This window comes from Myotis daubentonii, chromosome 2, assembly GCF_963259705.1.
Source record: "Myotis daubentonii chromosome 2, mMyoDau2.1, whole genome shotgun sequence".
In the NCBI taxonomy this organism is placed as follows: Eukaryota; Metazoa; Chordata; class Mammalia; order Chiroptera; family Vespertilionidae; genus Myotis; species Myotis daubentonii.
In genome coordinates, this window is record NC_081841.1 from 38,119,751 (window position 1) to 38,141,580 (window position 21,830).

At 43.6% G+C, this 21,830-nt stretch overlaps 1 protein-coding gene across 2 annotated transcripts in view; it reads left to right on the forward strand.

The window, feature by feature from the left end:
* Positions 1–509: 509 nt before the first annotated feature.
* Positions 510–21,830, forward strand: part of FAR2 (fatty acyl-CoA reductase 2) — a 140,901-nt gene continuing 119,580 nt past the window's right edge. The window contains exons 1-2 of one of the 2 annotated variants that reach the window (XM_059682467.1): positions 510–674; positions 8,596–8,659. The gene's annotated coding sequence lies outside the window, so the exon portion shown is untranslated. Of the gene's footprint in view, positions 675–8,595; positions 8,660–12,349; positions 12,561–21,830 lie in introns of those variants that run through there. The other variant, XM_059682466.1, reaches the window with a different exon arrangement.

A 21,830-nucleotide genomic window follows, 5' to 3' on the forward strand; every position in this document is an offset into this window, starting at 1 on the left:
CTACTGGAAGTAAACTGTATCCAGAAAAATCAGCAAGGATTAATAGACACTTGTTCTAAGGGAACGATAAGTAAAATGAGGAGCACGGAGCACTAACAAAATTCATTCAACAGTGACTTCGACAAGATGCATCATTGTGCCTCATTTTCTCAATCTATAAACTGGGAATGATCATAGTACCTTCTGCATAGGGTTTTAATAAGAATTAAATGAATTAAATGTATTATGTCCTTAGAGCTATGAACATGGTAAACATTACGTAAATGGTTGTTAAATTTTTTAACTATTTGCTTTTTAAAAAATTGACTTCACCAGCCCATTTCTCTCTACAGAGGAGTCTTAGGCACTGTATAGCTTCTGCCACACATCACAGCTAAAGTTAGCCATTTGCCAATTGTACACCAAGATGAGCAAATTGCTCAATTGAATTATGGTTAAGCTCTTTCAGTTTGATTTATTTAACAATTGTACTCAGGACTGCCAGGACTTGCATTCTGGGTTTGGTGAAGCTGGGGAAATGACAAGCTGTGACTATGCTGGATCTTTGGTTCTTGAAGTTACTTGCTGGAAGGAAAATATCGCTCTGGTCTGCATAGTCCCTAATAAGGACACCAATCAACAGTAAAAGAATATAGTTCAAAGTGAAGAAACAGCTATTAACAAGATCAATTGCTGTGAGTATTTTATGTCTTTTATTCCTATAGGCTCATTTTGTGTTTAATAATAAGCATTTGTTTTGATTTTTTTATAAACTATGTAATTCTGTTTCTAAATTAAATTTCCTAATCACTATATCCACAATTCATTTCATACAATTTTTAATTGTCCAGAAAGAAAAAAAGGGGGGGGGGCAGAATTTCCAATGAGAAGCTAATATAGTTTATATACTTTATTATTCATTATTACATACATCTTTCTCATTTAGTGATCATTGAAAGATTATCGAGTTAGCATTATCAGTTCTGTTTTTTACAAGTGAGAAAAGAGAGAATGAGAGCAAGGGCGAAAACAAAAGCAAGCGAGGGAGAAAGAGAAACTAGACTTGTTTACTTCTCTTTTAATATTAAATTCAGAAGATCATATTAAAGTTGTAAACTTTTTTTGTCCACATTTTCATAAATAATGAATTCGACATTAATGCTGAAATAATTGAAATAATGCAGTATTTTGCTTTGAATTTCAAATTTATCTTTTTATTTCAAGCTCTTGTCTCCTAAGAACCTCCCAAGAGAGTGTTCACTCTGCTTAATCCTGATAAATGCTTGATTTGTAACATATTTCTTTCCCACTAGACTTTCAAAATCCTCCAAGAAAGAGGGCACAGAATTGCTGAAGAGCAAAGATTTAGTGCTGTGTTTGCACATGACTCAATTCTACCTAATTTGGAGCCTGTTGATTTAAGGTTTAACAGAAAGTCCTTGTAGGACATGGACTGTCTTGTTTAAAAACACACAGGGCTTTTGATAATACCACTGTTCTCTTACAACCAGAAATTTTACTAAAGCAATTGAAAGAGGAAAAGGAAAAGCCATCTCTAATCTTTAACCTTTTCCTTTTCCTTTCCAGATTTAGTTGAGTGGTATCTTTGTTTTTTAAGGATCTAAGTATATCCAGTATGCTTAATAAAAAAAACTTCAAATATTATTTGCTCAACAAAGCAAAAATGGCGACCAGAAATATTATTAAAATTATTATCCTCTTGCCCTAGCTGGTTTGGATCAGTAGATAGAGCATCAGCCTGCAGACTGACAAGTCCCAAGTCTGATTCCAGCCAAGGGAACATGCCTGGGTTGCGGGCTTGATCCCCAGTAGGGGGCGTGCAGGAGGCAGCCAATCAATGATTCTCATATCATTGATGTTTCTCTCTCTCTCTCCCTCTCCATTTCTCCCTGAAATCAATAAATTATATTTTAAGCCCTGACCAGTTTGGCTCAGTGGATAGAGCATTGGCCTGCGGACTGAAAGGTCCCAGGTTCAATTACAGTCAAGGGCATGTACCTTGGTTGTGGGCACATCCCCAGTAGGAGGTGTACAGGAGGCAGCTGATCAATGTTTCTCTCTCATTGATGTTTCTAACTCTCTATCCTTCTCCCTTCCTCTCTGTAAAAAATCAATAAAATATATTTAAAACATACGTATATTTAAAAAATTATTATCCTCTCAATTCATCTTTCTTCTATATTTGGTCTTTGGGTTCGACATCTCAAAGTAATAATAAAATACAATAGAAACTGCAGAAAATTGTCAACTAGTAAGTTATATTAGTTGAGGCTTTTTTATTTTTTAAAAATATATTTTTATTGATTTCAGAGAGGAAGGGAGAGAGGGAGAGAGAGAGAGAGAGAGAGAGAGAGAAAACATCAATGATGAGAGAGAATCATTGATTGGCTGCTTCCTGCATGCCCCCTACTGGAGATCAAGCCTGCAACCCAGGCATGTGCCCTTGGCCAGAATCGAACCCAGACTCTTCAGTCCACACGCTGACGCTCTGTCCACTGAGCCAAACCAGCTACAGCAGTTAAGGCTTTTTAAAATGAAAGTAAATGAAATCTACTTAACTTGAATAAAATAATAATAATAATAAATAACTTTTCTTAGAATACTGATATCTACACTAATAAAAGAGAAAAATGGTAATTGGCGTACGACGATACCCTTTTCATTGGCTAATCAGGGCTATATGCAAATTAACTGCCAACTATGATTGGCAGTTAACTGCCAACAAGATGGCGGTTAATTTGCATATGTAGGTACAATGCAGGGAGGCGAAAGGGAAAGCAGGAAGAAGCCCCCTGCCACTGACAGTGATCGGAAACCCAGGGGGGAGCTAAGAGCTGGGGGGCAGGGCAGCCATGATGGGAGAATCAGCCGCCTTTGCCAGTGATAGCAGGAAGTAGGGGTGGAGCCAGCGATGGGAGCTGGACATGGTCAAAGCTGGCAGTCCCAGGAGCTAGGGGTCCCTTGCCTGGGCCTAAAGCGGAGCCCACAATTGCGGGGCCGCTGCAGCTGCGGGTCCCCGCTGCCCGAGCCGGACGCCTGGGCCAGAGGCGTTAGCCTGGGCAGGGGCGGAGCCTGCAACCGCGGGGAGCTGGGGGTCCCCTGCCCAGGCCTGACACCTCTGCCGGAGGCCTCAGGCCTGGTCAAGGGGCCGATCCGGTGATTGGTGATCGGAGGGTGATGAGGGTCAACTCCTCTGGCCGAGGCATCAGGCCTGGGCAGGGGGCTGAGCCAGGGATTGGGGGGATATGATGGTCCCCTTGCCCAGGCCTGAAGCCTGGGTCAGAGGCATCAGGCTTGGGCGGGGGGTGTAGCAAGCGATCAGAGGGAGATGGGGGTCCCCTGCCCAGGCATGATTCCTGGGCCAGAGGCCTCAGGCCTGGGCGGGGGCCAGAGCCAGTGATCGGGGGGAGATGAGGGTCCCCTGTCCAAGCCTGACACCTCTAGCGGAGGCGTCAGGCCTGGGCAAGGGGCCGATCAGGTGATCAGAGGGTGATGGGGGTCTATGCCTCTGGCTGAGGCATCAGGCCTGGGCAAGGGGCAGAACCAGCAATCGGAGGGATCTGGGGGTCCCCTGCCCAGGCCTGATGCCTGGGCCAGAGGCATCAGGCCTGGGCTTGGGGCAGAACCAGTGATGGGGGGAAATGAGGGTCCCCTGCCTGGGCAAGGGGCCGATCCTGGGATTGGAGGGTGATGGGGGTCAACGCCTGAGGGCTCCCAGTATGTAAGAGGGGGCAGGCTGGGCTGAGAGACACTCCCCCCCCCCTCACCCAGTGCACGAATTTCGTGCACCGGGCCCCTAGTATATATATATATCAGAATCCAAAATAGATAAAAGGACAGGAACTTAGAAAATTCTAAAGACCCAGTGGCAAAAATTCACGGATTTTCTAGAATGCTGTCTAGAGTTACTGAGGTTCCAGAAACTTTGAGTCTGTGTCTTTTGGGTCAAAATTTTCACATTTCTGGAAGGAAAAACCTCATTGGCTTGCTAAGGTCAGGTGATTATCCTTGAATGAATCAGTTTCAATCACTAAAGGTAGGCTCTCAAAATCCTTTTTAAAACCCTTCCATAGCACTGTTACTTCCCTTTAGGCCCAAATATCCTACCAGGACCTACAAGATCTTATTTCATCTGGAGCCTACCTGTTCTCTGAATTTGCTCAAACCACATCCCCTGTTACCCAAATACACTGTCCGTTGAGATCTTTATACTTGTTCTCTTGCCTAGAACTTTCCCCATCACTCCTTCTCATTCTTTACATATCAACAAAAATGTCAATTGACAGAATTTTACCTTCATCCACATCTAAAACAGGTTTCCCCTGTTACTCTCTCTCACAGAGTTCCATTCTATACCTCATAGCACTTATCTCAATCTGTAACTAGATGTTTACTTTGGAGTTTGTTTAATCTCTGTCTTCTACTCTCTCCAACTATAATCTATAAGAGGGAAGAGATTTTGATTCTTTTATCTCAGTTTCAAAACTGGCACAGTGCCTGATATATAGCAATCAGTCCATGAATATTTGTGAATGAATGAATGAATGAATGAATGAACGATGGTTGATGAAGGATCACCCTTATGCTTCAAGGGCAGTTCTCAAAGAGTAAAATTGATCATCACCTTACACACTATCTAGCACCTGATCATGATGACAACTGACTGATTTAAAATTTGAAAGCAAAATTGGCAGAATTTTTACCCCAAACTGATTCATACTTAATATTTTACAGGATGCAAGTAACTTTTTTTTTTTTTACTTTGCATAGCTATATTCCCTTTGGGAAAAAAATTGATAATATTTATTTGGGGAAATGTAGATAGGAATGGCATTTGATTTTATTTACATGTGCCAAACACTATAGTTAGATGGCCTTAGTAATATGAAAAAAGTATGGAGATAAAGGAAGACTGTAAAAGATTATGTGGATATAAATTTAATAGTAATTCTCATCCTAACCTAAGTTTTGTCCTAACCTAAGTTATGGAGGACAAAAGGTGATGTTTTATCTTGGTATCCACTCATCTATTGGAATTCTAGGCCTGGGAAATTCAGGCTCAGGTCAGGATATATTCATTGTAACCTGTTGCAATACCGAACAGCTTGCACTGGTGGGGGATATGCCTCTTTGACCCTTCCTCCTCATGCCTATTTTCAAACTCCAACAGGTTATAGGAGGTTATTAGGAGTGGGCTTCTTTAATCCCAGCTGTATTGCATGCCCAAAAAATGAGAGTGCTTAGTGGATCACTTGTTAGGCAGAATTGGTGCTGTGGAATGGACCATCATTGCCCAAACCATCAAACATCTATAAGAATAAGCTCAGTGGTCTTCTTTAATCAAAACCTATATTAAACCATCATGAATCATAGAGACTACCCACTCCCAGTGATCACAGAAAAAAAAGAAGAGCAAAACTTATAGTAATATTACTAGAGGCCTGGTGCAGAACATTCGTACACTGAGGTGGGTCCCTCAGCCTGGCTTGCGCCCTCTTGCAGTCTAGGACCCCTCGGGGGATGTCTGACTGCTGGCTTAGGCCCACTCCAGCTCCCTGGGGAGCGGGCCTAAGCCAGCAGTTGGACATCCCCCGAGGGGTCCTTAGTGCCACAAAGGAGGGAGAGGCTCCCACCACCGCCGCTGCACTAGCCAGCTGTGAGCCTGGCTTCTGGCTGAGTGTGCTCCCTCTGTGGGAGCGCACTGACCACCAGGGGGCAGCTCCTGCATTGAGTATCTGCCCCCTGGTGGTCAGTGCACATCATAGCGACCAGTCATTCTGCCATTCAGTTGATTTGCATATTAGAGTTTTATTATATAGGATACCTTATATCTTGATCTTGGGCTGTTTATTTTCTTATTATTGAGTTTTAGGAGTATATTTAAACTAAATAATAACAAAAATATTTTAGATACAAGTCCTTTATCAGATATAGCTTTTACAAATACTTCTTCCAGTCTGTGGTTTGTCTGTACATTTTCTGGATATTGTCTTTTGCAGAGCAGATGTTTTAGTTTTAATGAAGTCCATTTTATCAATTATTTCTTCCATGGATTGTGCCTATGTTGTTATATCCAAAAAGTAATTTCCAAACCTAAGCTCATCTAGATTTTCCCTGTTTATTTTCTAGGTATTTTATAGTTATGAGTTTACATTTAGTCTGTGATCCATTTCTAGTTAATTTGTGTAAAGGATATAAGATCTGTGTCTAGATTCTTGTTTTTATTTTTATGTCCAGTTGTTCTAGCACCATTTGTTGAAAAAGACTACCTTTGCTTCATTGTATTGTCTTTGTTCCTTTGACAAATATCAGTTGACTATATTTATGTGGGTTTATTTATGGGCTCTCTATTCTGTTCCATTGATCTATTTGTCACTTCTTTCACCAGTACTACACTATCTTGATTACTCTTGCTTCATAGTAATTCTTGAAGTTGGGCAGTGTCAGTTCTCCAACTTTGTTATTCGCCAATGTTGAGTTCTCCTAGCCTGAGTCTGAGTCTACAATCTTTGGAATCAGTTTGTAGATATCCAACAAATATCTTGCTGGAATTTTGTTTGAGATTGCATTGTATCAACAGATCAAGCTAGAAAAAATGGACATCTTGACAATATTGAGTCATCTTAATCGTGAACATGGAGTATCTCTCCATTTATTTAGTTCTTCTTTGATATCATTCATCAACATGTTGTGGTTACACCTTTTATAGTTGTCTCACAGTCCTTTGACATTCTGTTCTGGTTTTCTCTGTCTTTTTTCCTCTTTGCTTTTCAACTTTGGAATTTGTGTTGTCATGTCCTCCAGCTCAGAGAGTCTTTCCTCAGCTGTATCCAGGCCATTAATGAGCCCATCAGAGACATTCTTCACTTCTGCTACAGTTGTTTTTTCCCCCTAGCATTTATTTTTATAGTTTCTTAGAATTTTTATCTTTGTTTATATTATTCATCTGTTCTTGCATGTTTTCTACTTTATTCATTAAAGCCCTTCGCATTTTAATCATAGTTTTTAAAAATTCCTCGTCTGATCATTCCAATAGTCCTGCCGTGTTTGACTCTGGTTCTGATACTTGTTCAGTGCCTTTAAAATGTGCTTTTGGCCTTTAATGTGCCTTGTAATTTTTTTTTGAAGGGTGGGCATAAATACTGGGTAAAAGGAACTGCAGTAAATAGGTATTTAGTAATGTAATGGTAAGGTGTGAGGAGAAGAGAAGCACTTTAGTCCTAAAATTGTGTCTTAGTCTTTTGGTGAGCCTATGGCCCTGGCTATGAGCAACCCAAGTGCTTCTCAGATTTCCCCCCTTGGGTAATGACTAGAGGGGGTCTGGATTTGGGAACCGACCTTCACATAGTTAAGTTAGGCTCCAGTAAAATTCTACCAGGTTAGTCTCTGGTAAAATGGTTAAGAAGGACATAATGTTCTGGCTATTTCAAACGTTCCCCTCCTCCTGCTGGGAGCACCAGGGGATTTTTCTTTGCTGTTCACTGTGAGGACGTGGTAGAGGTGCTGGAAGTAAAATTCACAAAAGTGTTCCCCACTCCAGCCCCATGACTAGGTTCCACTGGGGGAGTTTTTAACTTAAAAGTTGTTCACGCGGAGCCTCCAGCAATTGGTCAAGTACAATTTAGTTTTTCTCCCTAGATACCAGTAATTTGGAGGTGTCTGCTCATGGGTTCTGTTCCTGTTGTTTGCGACTTTCTGTATCTACTTGTCACTTTCTCCAATTTTGGTGGCAGCAGCTTGCCCTGTGACTGTACTGCCCTGACGAATTAAGGATAGCTTATTTTTCAATTTGCTTAGCTTTTTACTTCTTAGGAGGGAGTGGAGGCTCATAGCATTCTTCCTTTAGTAAAAACGTTTTAACATAATTTCAATAAATGCATAAATGTGATCATACTATGCCTTAACTTATAGTTTAGTCTTTCTTTTTGTGTCTATCTTCTGCCTGGTACTCCTTCCTCCTTCTTACTTCCCCCACATGCAGCAGGACCCTCTCTCACCAATCAAGGTAACATGTTAATAACTCAGTACACATTCTCCGTGTTTTTTCTCTAGGCCTCCATAGACTGATATATCTATGTATGCAAATGCTTATTTGAAGTTATTTGATTTTGGTTTAATAGAAACAAGATCATATTAGACATGTTTTTCAGCGTATTACTTTCCTCACAAACTAAACTGCTTGGAAATTACTGCAATTCAACTGGAATAGCCTTAATTTATTCTTTTTAATGTCGACATAATAGTCAATAGAGAGGATGTGCCTTTAGTTAATTCAGCTGTAACTCTATTGCATTCTCAAAACAGGATTCTCAAAAGAATTCTCAGTAGCATTCTCAAAAGACTCTTGATGTTTATGATGCAAGGCTTAAGGAGCCATCAGCTCAGAATGAACTGCACTTAGATTCGGAAAATAGCAGTTTAGGCTTCACCTGTTACACTTTTACAATTGTGAATGAAGATGTTATGTAACTTTCAAAGACCTGTATATCTCTGTAGGGGAAAGGAATCAAGAAAAAAAAAAACCACCATGAAAATCCATAACTATCTGCTTCGTATAATGGGCAGATAATGAAAATAATTTTTTTTCTTGTGCAGGAGATACTCTTCAATAAATTAGGAAACAACACTGCTACTGCTGATGCTACCACCTGCCACCAAGGTCAGTGACAAGATGGCCCAACTCTAAGCCAGCCCCGGGTCACCGCACGGTAGTGGACGTGTTCCGTAGAATCCGTTCCCCCACGAGGGGTGGGGCTGGGCCTATGATGGGTTTCACTCCTGTCATTGTTTATGTGATGAAAGTGAAGGCCCCAAATCAGTTGATTTTGAGTTCATCAAAAGTGAGATGATCCCAGGTTGCAGCCCTTACAAAGGGTCAGAGATTTCAAAAGGGAAAGAGATATTTTCTTCTGCTGGCTTTAAAGAAGCAAACAACCATGATGTGAGAGAGAGCACAGGGATAGGACCAGAGAAAGGATGACCTCTAGGCATTGGAAGAAAACCCTCACCAAGTGCCAGTGAGAAAACGAGCCCTCCGTCCTGTAGCTGCAAGGAACTAAATCCTGCCACCAACCAATGAGGAGCTCAGAAAAGCACCCCCAGCCACAGATGAGATCAGGGTCCAGACCGACACTGTGATTTCAGCCTTGTGAGACCCTGGACGAATAACTCAGTTACACTGTGTCCAGAAGACTGGCTTACAGAACTTTGAGATAATAAATGGATATTGTTTTAAAACACCAACTTTATGGCAATTGGTTATGGGAAAATCTAAAACTAATAAAGTGACCTTAGACAAGACACAAAGTCTAGTGTTCACCACTATAAAGTAAGATAGTGGGCCCAAAGAACTAGCTTTCTAGTTCCAGAACACCATATTTTTATGATTCTACTGTAGATCAAAATCAAACCTCTTGTTTCCATGCTACTATCAGTCAACAGAAAGGTATTTGTATGTTTTTAAACTATTTTATTTTTTAAAGATTTTTATATTGATTTTTAAAGAGGAAGGAAGGGAGAGAGAGAAAAAGAAACAACGATGTGAGAGCAGCTGCCTCCTGCACGCCTCCTACTGGGGATTGAGCCTGCAACCTGGGCATGTGCCCTGACCAGGAATCTAACTGGAAACGCTTTGGGGCATGCATGGGATGTTGTCCAACTAACTGAGCCATACTGGCCAGGGCAGAACCAGTATTTGCTTAAAGAGATAGTATTGGGGAATGATAGCATTCTTTTGGAACACTGAGTTTATTCACAGTCTCCAACTTTAACATGTCATTAGAATGATCTGACGTATTATATTAGGTCTAGCACATTTTGTAAGTATTTTACATATTAAATAGAATCTTCCAGGCAGATTTTCAAAGAAACATTCATTTTATGAGGTTGAATAAAATGGTAAATCATTAAGCAATGGTGAGGTAGAGAAGACTTTGAAAGCAGATGTCAGTTATTGTAATAATGTATTTCTCAACATTGACCTTCAGCAATAGTGGTTTTGAGAAAAAACCCTGGAGACGGCCCTTCCCCCTAGACTTTGCTCCCCCTCTCCCACCACCACCAAATTCACACGTTGAAGTCCTAACCCTCAGAATGCGGCCTTATTTGGAAACAGAAATGTGGAAGACGTAATAAATTCAGATGAGACCAGTAGGGTAAGCCCTAATTCAATATGAATCGGGTCTTCATACAAAGGGGAAATTTCAACACAGACACACACACAAGGGAAGAACACCCTGTGAGGATGATCACAAAGATCGGGTTTATGCCTCTACAGGCGAAGGAAAGCCAGAGACTACAGGCAGACCCATCAGAAGGGAGGCACGAAACAGATTCTTCCTCAAAATCCTCCAAAGGAACAAACCCTCCTGACAATTCCATCTTGGATCTCTGTCCTCTAGAACTGTGAGACAATACATTTCTGTTGTTTAAGCCGCCCAGCCTGTATACTTAGATATGGCAGCCCTAGCAAACTCATACATTATCCATACATAAATGTAATTTTAACGGTGACAATTAAATTATGATTTTGTATTTTATAATAATGTTGATAAAATAATGTTGCATTTTACCTATCAATATTCCACTGAAAGTATGTTTTATTTTCTCCTTTATTAATAACTAGAGGCTCTAGGCACAAAATTCATGCACAGTGGGGGTGAAGGGGTCCCTCAGCCTGGCCTGCACCCTCTCACAATCTGGGACTGCTGGCTCCTAACTGCTCTCCTGCCTGCCTGATCACCCCTAAACACTCTGCATGCCTGCCTGATCGCCCCTAACCGCCTCTGCATTGGCCCTGCCATGGCTTTGTCCGGAATGACATTCAGAAGGTTGTCGGGAAGGTCGTTTGACTGTCCGGTCTAATTAGCATATTACACTTTTATTATTATAGATGCTATAACAAACCTGCAATTTTGTTCATGTGGCATTTCTCTTTTTGTGGGTTATTTCCTTCAGATGCATTCTAAGAAATGGGAATCATTTACTAGTCTTTTACTGTTGAGAACATTTTTTAAAAAGTGACTAAAATATTTTATGCCTTGGAAATGTGGGCTAAATTGCTTTCCAAAGAGTTGTAGCAATTTACCTTCCACCTGCCATGTGATGAGTGGTTTCAGCACGTTCTCACCAACGTGTGACTGTGTCTTCTCAAGTACTCTCATACACGTTTTGAGGACACATTCAGATTTATTCTTGAGTCGGGAGAGGGGTAACAGAGTATGTTTATTTGGTCCTAACTTTTCTTCTCCCTGTTGGTTTGAGGCAGTCACCAGAGGAAACTAGCCAGGTGTCTTTAGGTTACACTTTCCTTGATGCATTTAATTGAAGAGAGTCCAGTAGAAGATAATTCAAATTGGGTGTAAATAGTTTTAATGCAGGAAATAGCTCATTGCAGTCATTCTAACCTTCATGAATTTTATGTCTTTATCTATGGCGATCGTTGTAATGAGGGGAATGAAGACAGCTTATAGAGCAATATTCCTTTCTGGATTTCCTTAATGTAGCATATTTATGCGGGAATTTACCTTCCACCTGTCCAAGGAATTAGGCTGGGCGTTTGCTGGGTTTCCGCACAACCTGGATGAGACCTGTGACAGCTCCACTCTCATGCCTGTCCTTCCCTCTACAACTCCGCCCTGATGCCAATGGCCACACCTAATTCCCCCCCCCCCCCCGAAAATCTATCTGGCTAAGAAACCAAATGTCTTTTTGAAGAGCCTGAAGGGCCGCTGAGCAAAGCTAGCCCGCTGCTGTTCCTTCAGCATCTTATCCTCTCCAGTCTGCATCCACCTGCCCACTCCCACCCCCACCGCGCGCAGATTTCTGTCCTCCAAGCCTGGGAGGTCTGAGTCAACCGCGCCTCCAGCCCCTCCTGGGTGTCCGGAAGAACCCTGCGCTGTGGGTCGTTGCGGGGCGCCTGGCAGAGTTTGGAGCAGATAGATACAAAGCATCCTTCTTGGGGGGCGGGGGGCGCGTGCAGAAGGGACGAGCTGAGTCAACTCGGATTTGGGGCTGCCCATCCTGTTAGGGTGGCTGGGGAAACATGTGTCCTCCAAGCGTTCAGACCAGAGCCTTTGACCCCGTGTCTGTCGGTCTCTATCCTCCCTCCGCCCTCTCCTCTTTTTTCCCTTCTTTTCCAGACCGGAGAGGGGCGCCTTTCCTGTTCCCTTTCCCCTCACCCACCCATTAAAAAACGAGGAGAGGGGTGGGAACCCGTGGAGTAATAGTGGATCTGCCTGGTGCTGAATGAATGGAGGCTCAGGGCGGGACTGAGCGCGCGGCCCCCTGCCCTCGACTGCCCGGCCCCCGCCAGCCCCGCGCCCCCCGCCGGCCCGGGGCTGAGGCTGCTGCCCGCTCCGCGCCCGACACCGAGGCCGCGGCGCGGCGGGGAAGGTGGGGGGAGGGTGGCTTCCTCCGCCCCACACCCAGTCTCCTGCCGGATATATAGTCTCACGTTCGACAGCCGAGAGGCAGGAGCCGTTTCCTTGAGGCGGGAGCACTTCCCGGAGCCCCGGGGAAGGACCGGAGCAGAGGAGCCCCACCCCGAGCCGGAGGAGCAGGTATTCCAGAGTCCGCGGCCCCGCGGCTGGCAGAGCCCGCGCCGGGGAAGGCAGAGCGCGCGCTGGGCTGGGCAGGGTGGGCGCGGGGCCGGGCGGGAGCACCAAGCGTTTCCAAGGCTGTGCGCGCTGGAGCTGCCCCGCCGCACCCCGCCCGCAGCCAGCGGCTGGGGCGTGTTGGGCGCCCGCATAGTCGCCAAAGTGGGGTGCGCAGGGGCGGGAACCGCGGATCGCGAGGGTTACAGTGGGGTGCTGCTCCCGGGCAGCCCGGGACCGGGGGAGAGGGGCGCCCGGCGGGGCTCGCCCAGGCCTCCTTGGCCCGCGGCTGTTCCTAGAAAGAGCGCGCCGACTCCCAGGCCACGTGCGGCGCGGCGCGGCGCCGCCCCGGCTGCCCTCCCTGCGCTTCCCGCTTCCCGACCCGAGATCGCGGCCTCGCCCCCCCTCCTCCAGCCCCACCCGGGGCTGCGAGCGTCCAGACCCTCCCATTCGGCTCTGGCTGGACACGGTCTGGGGCGCCGGGGCGGAGTCTGTCCTGGTTGAAAGTTTGGACCTCTCGCTGTGGCCTGGGCGTCTTGCGGGGAGCAGGGAGCCAGGACTAGAAGACTCCAGCTGGAGTCCATGGCGTGCGGGGAGGCAAGTCAGATTCCCGAGGGCAGTTCCATTCCATTAAGAGAAATAATGAGCACCTGAGTCCTAGAAGCCATAGGAAGGCGCCCGCCTGCCAGCCTCCTGCTCTTTCAGCTGTCGGGATAGGGAGAATTATGAGCACTTATTCTTCCATGAGTGAGTCTCCTGGTGTGAGCAACAGAGGTTCTCGCTGGAACCCACGAGCTTTGGGTCGTTGTGCCCCGTAGAGTGCCCCATTGTGCCACGCGCAAGAACAGTGACCAGGACACAGTGGAGGGTGCTTTTTCTGCGCGCCAGAGGCTACATCTAGACAAGGTTGACACTGAGCAAATGGAAATTTGAGGATTATGCCGTGGATTCAATTACCCATCTCTCCCTATCCCCATTTCTATGAGCTGGAGATTTGGCTGAAGAGCATTTTTAGTCTAAAAGTGCAAAGGAACTGAATACAATTCGAATGCCGCCCCTCACGGCAGGAGCAGGCTTTTCAGCAAAATCCACATGTAGGGATATCTGTGTAGCGCCTCTAAGAGATGACCACCACTCCTCTCCTCTTTCTGAGGGTGTCTCCTGCGCCTACGTTATCAACAGTCCTACCTTACTCCAGTTCCTAAGAGTTATCTGTAAAATAGATGTAAGTAAGCGTGAGCTGGCAGGTCTTCCGTGATACATTTCTCCTTGATTAATAGGAGGGAATGTGGTGTCTAATTACAGAAGAAGACAGAGAACCTTGCTTGAAAGGGGTGAAAATAAATAAACTGGCTCGTGTTTAGGTGGTACTTAGGGGTTTGTAAAGAATGGACTCATCTTGAATATCTCACTATTTGCTTTCCTATGTTTTGAGGATGCATCCTGGAGCGTCAGTGTCTGTCTTTCTGGCAACCGCTGGGCAGGCTTAACAGTTTTTTGTTTTGTGTGCATCCCCATGCATTCATGAAAACTCACTCATTCACAGACAGTCTCCTGCAGGATCGTGCCCAGGGCCCACCAGCAGGCTGGTCCCTCCGATGTATTGTGACATGCTGGGCTCTGTGTAAACATTTGCTGCTCTCGAAGATGCACTCTTAACACTTCATTGTGTTAACAGACCACTTTGAAAACCTGACAATAGCTATGGAATATACGAAACAATCATATTATACACATTGACACAGAATTCTGCCTAAAATGTCAGGAGTTCACAATCTCCTTGAAACCCAGCCACCCAAATGTTAGCCATCCAGAGACCCCAGGCAGGCCCAGCTTCATGGAAACATGGCCCTGTACTTGGAAGGGCCCCCACGCTTGGTTTAATGTCCTGCTGTTACCTTCAGCTGTCTTAAGAACTTTCAAACAAGGAGCTCCAAATTTTCATTGTACACTAGACCAGTGGTCGGCAAACTGCGGCCCCTTGAGTGTGGCTCTTCCACAAAATACCACGTGCGGGTGCGCACGTACAGTGCGATTGAAACTTCGTGGCCACACTCAAGGGGCCAAAGAGCCGCATGTGGCTCGCGAGCCGCAGTTTGCCAACCACTGCACTAGACCAAGCATGTCAAGCTTGCAGCCTGCATGCGGCCCACACCGAATATGTTTGTAGCCCAGCCGATATAATGGTATTTAAGGAAACATTAATTGTATCGTTGCTTTTATTCTATTTTATACTATATTTTTCAAAATAAACCTACGTTTCTATTAAAATGGAAGCTTATGGGTTGTGTGTGTTTTTTGCGCCCCCACATAAACTTAAACCTTGTTTATTTGGCCTGTGTTAGCCTTTGAGTTTGACATGCTTGCACTAGACCCTGCAAATTCTTCAGCCAGTCCTGACCCCAGGTTAACAGCCCTATTCTGAGCAATAGCATTATCTCATAGCAATTCTTCAGGGGAATTCTCCAACATGAATTATCAGCTGCATACTTATGTCAGTGAGCCCTCTGTGGCGAGTTTCCTCTCTGACAAAATAAGGACAGCAGACAATAGCTTCCACTCTGTTCACCTTAAAGGGTTGTTGTGAGGACACACTAGGTAAAAAGAGGAAGTAATTGTGAAAATGTCTACTTTCCTGGAATAGTTCTGTGCTAACAAAGACAGTATTACAGGCTTTACTTTTCTGCTCCATTTCCAGAAGTTAGTTGAGGAAGTTTGGCTTAGTACAATAAAAGGGTTGCAGATCCTTTATAACCCTTATATTTTGGTGGCAGGGGCAGGGGGAGTAGCTAAGGTGTTCAGTTTTTTAAAAATATTCCTTAAATATCACAAGATTAGAAATGGCAACTCGAAGTACAGAATAACTTCTTGGATTTCAAAGACACTTTCTGAATTAAGTTGATGTTTGGGTCTAATTCACCCAAAAATTGAACAAAGAGAGGACTGAGTTAATAACTGAATTTTTTTGAGGATGTATCCTCTTTGTTTCATTTAAGTTTTAAAAATCCATATTTTCAAAATCTTGAACAAGTCACTTTTTAATATGTTCTAGGAGACACCTAGCAATATAAAACACACCTATTCCCTTATCGCGTGATCTTCCCCTCCTGTAACACTGGGGAGGAAATGAAACACTGGCAAGTCCTCTGTCTGCACACTCCCCTTAATTACTTCTCCTGACCTCAGAGCTTATCTTTATACCAGCCTTTATTCCTGGCATAATGGCAACGCACTCAGAAGGGCAGAGGAGGACAAGAGAGTGAAAGGAAATGGGCCAAACTCCCACATCAAAGTCGTATAATGGGGGCACCAGAGGGGGTGGATGGAGACTCCTCTCATGCAACTGCCCTGTTCAGGGGCACACTGTATACTTTAGGATACGAAGTACCAAGTCCTATACTTGATAGACTTATGACATCATTGGCAAGACAAAATGTGTAAATAAGAGGTGCCAATAATAGCAGATAGGTGTTACAAGGCATTATAAGATTTGGCACAAAATGAATGGTTCAGAAAATAAGTGCAGTGAGTTCCCAAGAAGAGAATAAAACAAACTGAGGACAGTGAAGCTTAAGCAGAGAGTTACATGTGATGTCCCTATAAGTTCTGCTCCTCATAGAGATGAATGAGTGAGTCTTCTAGGTGATAGATAGGTATGCAAAACATAAAAATCTGGATGGGACTACATTTCACGTTAAGAAAAAGCAGGAACTTAAAACCGCGAGAGAACTTTCCACTGGCTAAATTCATTCATATGATACATAATTATTAAGCCCATCCTGTGACTAGACATAGTGCCAATTTTACAGCATATAGTGTTAAATAAAGCAGATATGTTCCCCATTCTTTTGGAACTTAGAGACTTTTAAAAAATAAACATAAAATAACAAATTTAAAGTAGTGTGGAGAACAGAGTGCTATGAAGAAAAAGACACAGGGGCTGACTCAGATTAGATGGGTTAAGTTAGCCAAAAAGAATTTGGGGAGAATCCATCTGGGCAGAGGAAAGAGCAAATGGGAAGGCTTGAAGGAGAAGAAGAGGCCACAAGTGTTCAAGGGACAGCAGGCACCTGTGGCTGGAGTTTGGTGAAGGTTTTGCTGAGAGGCTGGCTATGGGTAGGGGAGGTAGGTGGGAGCCTGGTCATGCAAAACTTCACAGATCTTGACAAGGATTTTGAATTGTATTTTAGTGACTTTGAAGCCAGAGATCATCTAACTTATATTTTAACATCTTCATGAGTACAATAAGAGAATGGTCAGAGTGCCAGTGACAGTGCTGCCAGGGCAGATGGAGAGGAGAGGACAGGGAGATGCATTTGGAAAGTAAAATTGATAGAACTTGGTGACAGAGAGGAGGTGAGAGGTGAGCGAGGCAGGAAGACGTGTGAGAACAAATTTCTTCAGTAGATACTGCTGAATGTGTATAATTTAAAACAATAGGTTCGCGTGTGTATGATTTAGAGTTGCATATAAAAAACCGAAAAATGAAATGAATCTGGCTAACCCTACTTAGTACCTCTAGGAAGTAGGCCAGGCTGTTGGGTAGAGGAGAAAGTGAGAGAGAGGAGGGAGGAGGCTTTTGTTTTTCATACTATCACTTGCACTGTTGGGCTTATCTTTAAACCATGCATGCATTTTATAATCCTATATATTAAGAGCTAATATGCTAATTAGACCGAACAGCAGAACAACTGTTTGGACATCCTTCCAGACGACCATCTGGACAACCTTCCGGATGCAGCCGGGGCTGTGAGGGCTGGCTGAGGCTGTGAGGGGCTGTGAGGGCCGAGCCCCTCACACAAATTTCATGCATCGGGCCTCTAGTTGTTTAAAAGTTACCACCACAACAAATACGGCTCCTGTTTTTCTGGATTGAGCATATGGATAGAATACAGGGTAATTTCCTAAAATGACAACAACTAGAAGAGAAGGACCTGATTCTCACCAAAGTGGTTTTCTAAAACATAACTCACTCCCCTGCATAAAACCTTTAGATTCTAGCTGCCCCCCCCCCCGCCCCCGGTCTATAGAAGTGTTTCCCAAAATGTAGTCTGTAGGTCATTCGTTTCTTGAAGTATTAATAACAGTTACATAAAAGAGAAAGAAAGCTGTCCTGATCATATAAGCTTGAGAAACACTTGATTCAATGTAGTTAAGCAGTTTCTTTTCTTAAAAACACATTTTTTTAAGTTGATTTCAGAGAGGAAGGGAGAGAGAGATAAAAACATCAGTGATGAGAGAGAATCATTGATTGGCTGCCTCCTGCACATCCCACTCTGGGGATTGAGCCTGCAACTCTGGGCATATGCCCTGACTGGGAATTGAACTGTGACCTCCTGGTTCATAAGTATACTCTCAACCACTGAGCCACCCCAGCTGAGCAGTTAAGCAGTTTCATCACAGGAATCCTCAGAGCCTTTAATATACTAATGCACACTAAGAATCATTGAAAAAGAAGAGGTATTTTATGCCATATTTCCTAAACTTATTTGTCCTTGAAATGCTTTTTTGGTGGAACATCTAACAGAGTCAGTGTTCAGCATAACATGCTTTGGGAAATGCTACCCTTGTATTAATAGATTAAACCTTTTAACATCCATAGCTCTCTTAACTATCAGTTTCTCTCATGTCTTTCATGCTCCTTAGTTGGAAGAAAGCAGGAGATCAGAATTGACCCTGTCAATAGGCTTGAAATTGGATGATGAAAACAATTCTGCTATATGTATAAGAAATCAAGAGATATTCACCTGCAAGATCTGCAGTCTGATTAAAAACATTAAAAAAATTTCTACATGCTGGCCAGGCTATGCAGGACCTCTCTGGAGTACATTCTGTCAAGTCTAGATTTACACGTGAGGAACCTGGAGCATAAACAGTGGAGAAGATGTCACGGGGCCTCTTGTGTTCCATGGCGGGTCTGGGCCCTACTTGATGTTTGTACTGTATCTCTGGCAGAGCCACACCATCCTATATAATAAAAGTGTAGTATGCAAATTGTCCCCTCAACCGGGAGTTCGACCAGGGGGCGGGGCCAGTCAGGGGAAGGGAGGGAGTGCCCGGCCAGTCGCCGCTAGGGACCCTAACTTGCACAGGGCCTCTAGTGTGACTACATAGAGCCTGTGATTTTGCAATGAATCTCAGACATTCTTTCTTGGTCCCCAGTGCATTTGCATTCTGGTGGGGCGGAGGCAGGAATGCAACCTGGGACCAAAGAACAATGCAGTAAAATGGAACGGAAGGGACAGGTTCACACAACTATAAAATTGTCTGTGGTTTTACCTATTTGGTGCTCCAGCCCAGTAGCCTGAGGGCAAATTTGGCTCCACCCTGTTTTGGTATAATGCTGGAACTAAGAATGATATTTGTATATATATGTTTTTATAAGAGAACATTTATTTGGTTAATCAGAGGTATAAAAAGTAATTCCTATAAGAAATGGGATTAAGAAACAAGTTATAGAGGTAAAGGGAGGGCCCTAGGAGCTTGGGAGTGAGGAAGGTAATGGTAACCTGCCTGGGCCAGGGAAAAGGGAAAGGCATAGGCCAGGGTGCGTGCTCCCTGGGAGATAGAGTGCACTGGGTCCTCCATCCTAAGGGTTTTCAGGGAGGGTCCGGGGGATCTCAGTAGACTATTCAACAGTTTTCCAGGTATGCGCTTTCAGGGTTGTGGTCTCCACTGATTGATTAGCTGGCACCAGGGCAAGGGGAATTATCCAGTGCAGCTGGTCCTGAGGTCAGCCATTGGGTCACTGGTCTGGTTTTGCTGCTTTTCTGGACATGGAGCTGAAATACAACTTCCCATCCTGACTGGCAAAGTCAGGGCTGTGGGTGCACCTGAATTCCGGGGGCCGCTGCCAGTCGATCACTGCTATCAGGAAATCTCCCCAGAACAGGGTGTTCTGTGGGAATCAAACACTATGAAATATGAGGCTCCTGGCCAGCCACATTCATCCAGGAATCTTCCATGACTAACTCAGAGTCCTACCTTTAAAAAAAGAATGTGTTTTAGGTGAGATCATTCAATAGGTATTTTTTTTTTTTATTATTATTATTACTAAACACCTGTATCAAAGCAAAGAATATTGTATGGCCAAAATCTGATTAAGTAGACAGTGAAAAAAATGAATTACCAGACACTGAGAATAGCATTTGCTTATTGTTCTCATCATGGTTTAACAAGTCTTAGATAATTTTGTATGCTTATCCTTTCCAGTCCAGCAAAATGATTTCCAAGCTGCAATTGACAACAGGTGTCCCCTATGGCTTTTGGGCTATTCTCTTGTATTTAAGGCATTTTAACTTCCCGGGCTCCTCCAGAAATGGCTCCACACCATTAGAGCACACAGTTGAGGGGGTGGGGAAGCCAGGGCTCTTCCCTGTGGCTCCCTGTGGAAAAGGCAGAAACACGCCCTCTCCTATCCACTTTTTCATCCCTCCACCTCAGCTGAAGAGTTGTTGGGTCAGGAACATTGGCTGGTGAATAACAGGATGACCACGGGAGGCAAGAATAATATTTTCTCAGTCAAGAAGTGAGAAAAAGTCATTGTGAAAATGCTCCACATTGTAGAAAAATAGGGCTTTATTTAGCAGGGGTCAGTGAGAGGACACATTCTGCAAACCCCAGGTAGTCTTGACAACAGGATAATTGGAAATTAGGAAGAACATTACGTTATGTGTCTGGTCCCAACATACTTGAAAGCACTTAAGTACTTCAAGCAGAGTTAGATCTACCAATGCACACTGTTGTCAAGAAACTGGAGGCATCTGCCCAGCTGGGTGTAACAATTCAGTGTGTGCATACATTGAAGGCTTTTGCTTGCTACTTTGAAGAAAGGACATTTAGACTATAAGATGTCCGGATAGTAGCAGCATAGTCTTATCTAGTAATGAAAGCATCTTAAAGAGGGACAGTCATCATTTAATAAAAATAGACCCATTTAGCGAAAACTTAAGGGAATTTGTTCACTTAATTCCACTTGAAACAGAAATGTGAGTAGGATACCCTGATAAATATGAATGAAATCAACTTTATGTCAGTCTATGTGGGGTTTTTTGTTTGTTCATTTGTTTGTTTCTATTACACTATAACTGTTGTCTCATTCTGGATTGAATCTCATTCCTATTGTGTGTTTTTACAAGACCTGCAGGACATATCTGCCCTCAAGATAAGTGGAATCTAAAAGTTGGACACTTGTTCTAACAAAAGGCTTAAGGGTATTAAAAGCCAGTTACAAACTATTCTCAAAGCTGCAGGAATCTTAGATGGTTTGAAAAGAGTTCATTTCTTTCATCCAACTGAGCAGCTTCCTTTTTTCTCAGCATCTTGTACTTGTCAAAACTTTCTCCTTTGTAGAATTGAGACATTGCCTCTTCCTTCCTCCCACAATTTTGGTCTAGTCTTGCCTGAAGCAATGATTATGCAAATTGCAGGGAGAGCATGCTGATCACAGGATGACACTATAGGTAAATTAGGTTTCAATTTCTTTAGGGACAGAATGAAACTTGCTCGAATTAGACTTTCCTGAACTCCTATATGTTGGTATATATCACACCAACTTATCCACTGTGCATAGTGGAGACTACAAATAGCTTTGCTTTAATTGCATATATTCATATTCTACATTGTAGAATGTCTGAGTCCCTTGTCTATATTTGGTACCCTAATTTTATAGAAAGGAAAAGCCAGTCCCAAAGACATAAAGTAACTTGTCACACATCTACTTAATGGATGAGTAGACTAGTATCCAAATCTTATTACTTCAATCCCATGACCATTCCATTCATTATCTTATTTTATTTCATTTTACTTTATTTTTAGACAGAGTGGAAGGGAGGGAGAAGGGGAAGGGAAAGAATGAGAAAGAGGGGGAGAGAGAGAGAGAGCAATGAGGCTATGATGGGAAATGGAGTTCACATAAAATCTTAAAAAGTCCACAGGAAAGAGAATGAAAATTCTTCCCAAGGAGATAATGGCCTCCTTCATTCACAAGGCCTGAGGATTCTTCAGCCTGTGCTCCTCTCCTCTTAGTTTCTCACTTTCCCCAAACCTGGCTATGGAGTGGGTTCCCTCCTCAGGCTTCCCCTTTACTTTCTGCCCGGAAAGACAGACCCACAATCTCTTTGTGTTTTAAGTAATTAACTACTAATCACTGTGGGAAGAGATATAGGGGAAGAGCAAAAACGACCAATGTGGGAAAGTTACAAAGTTTCCAGAATACCTGTGAGTCTTGGCATAGAG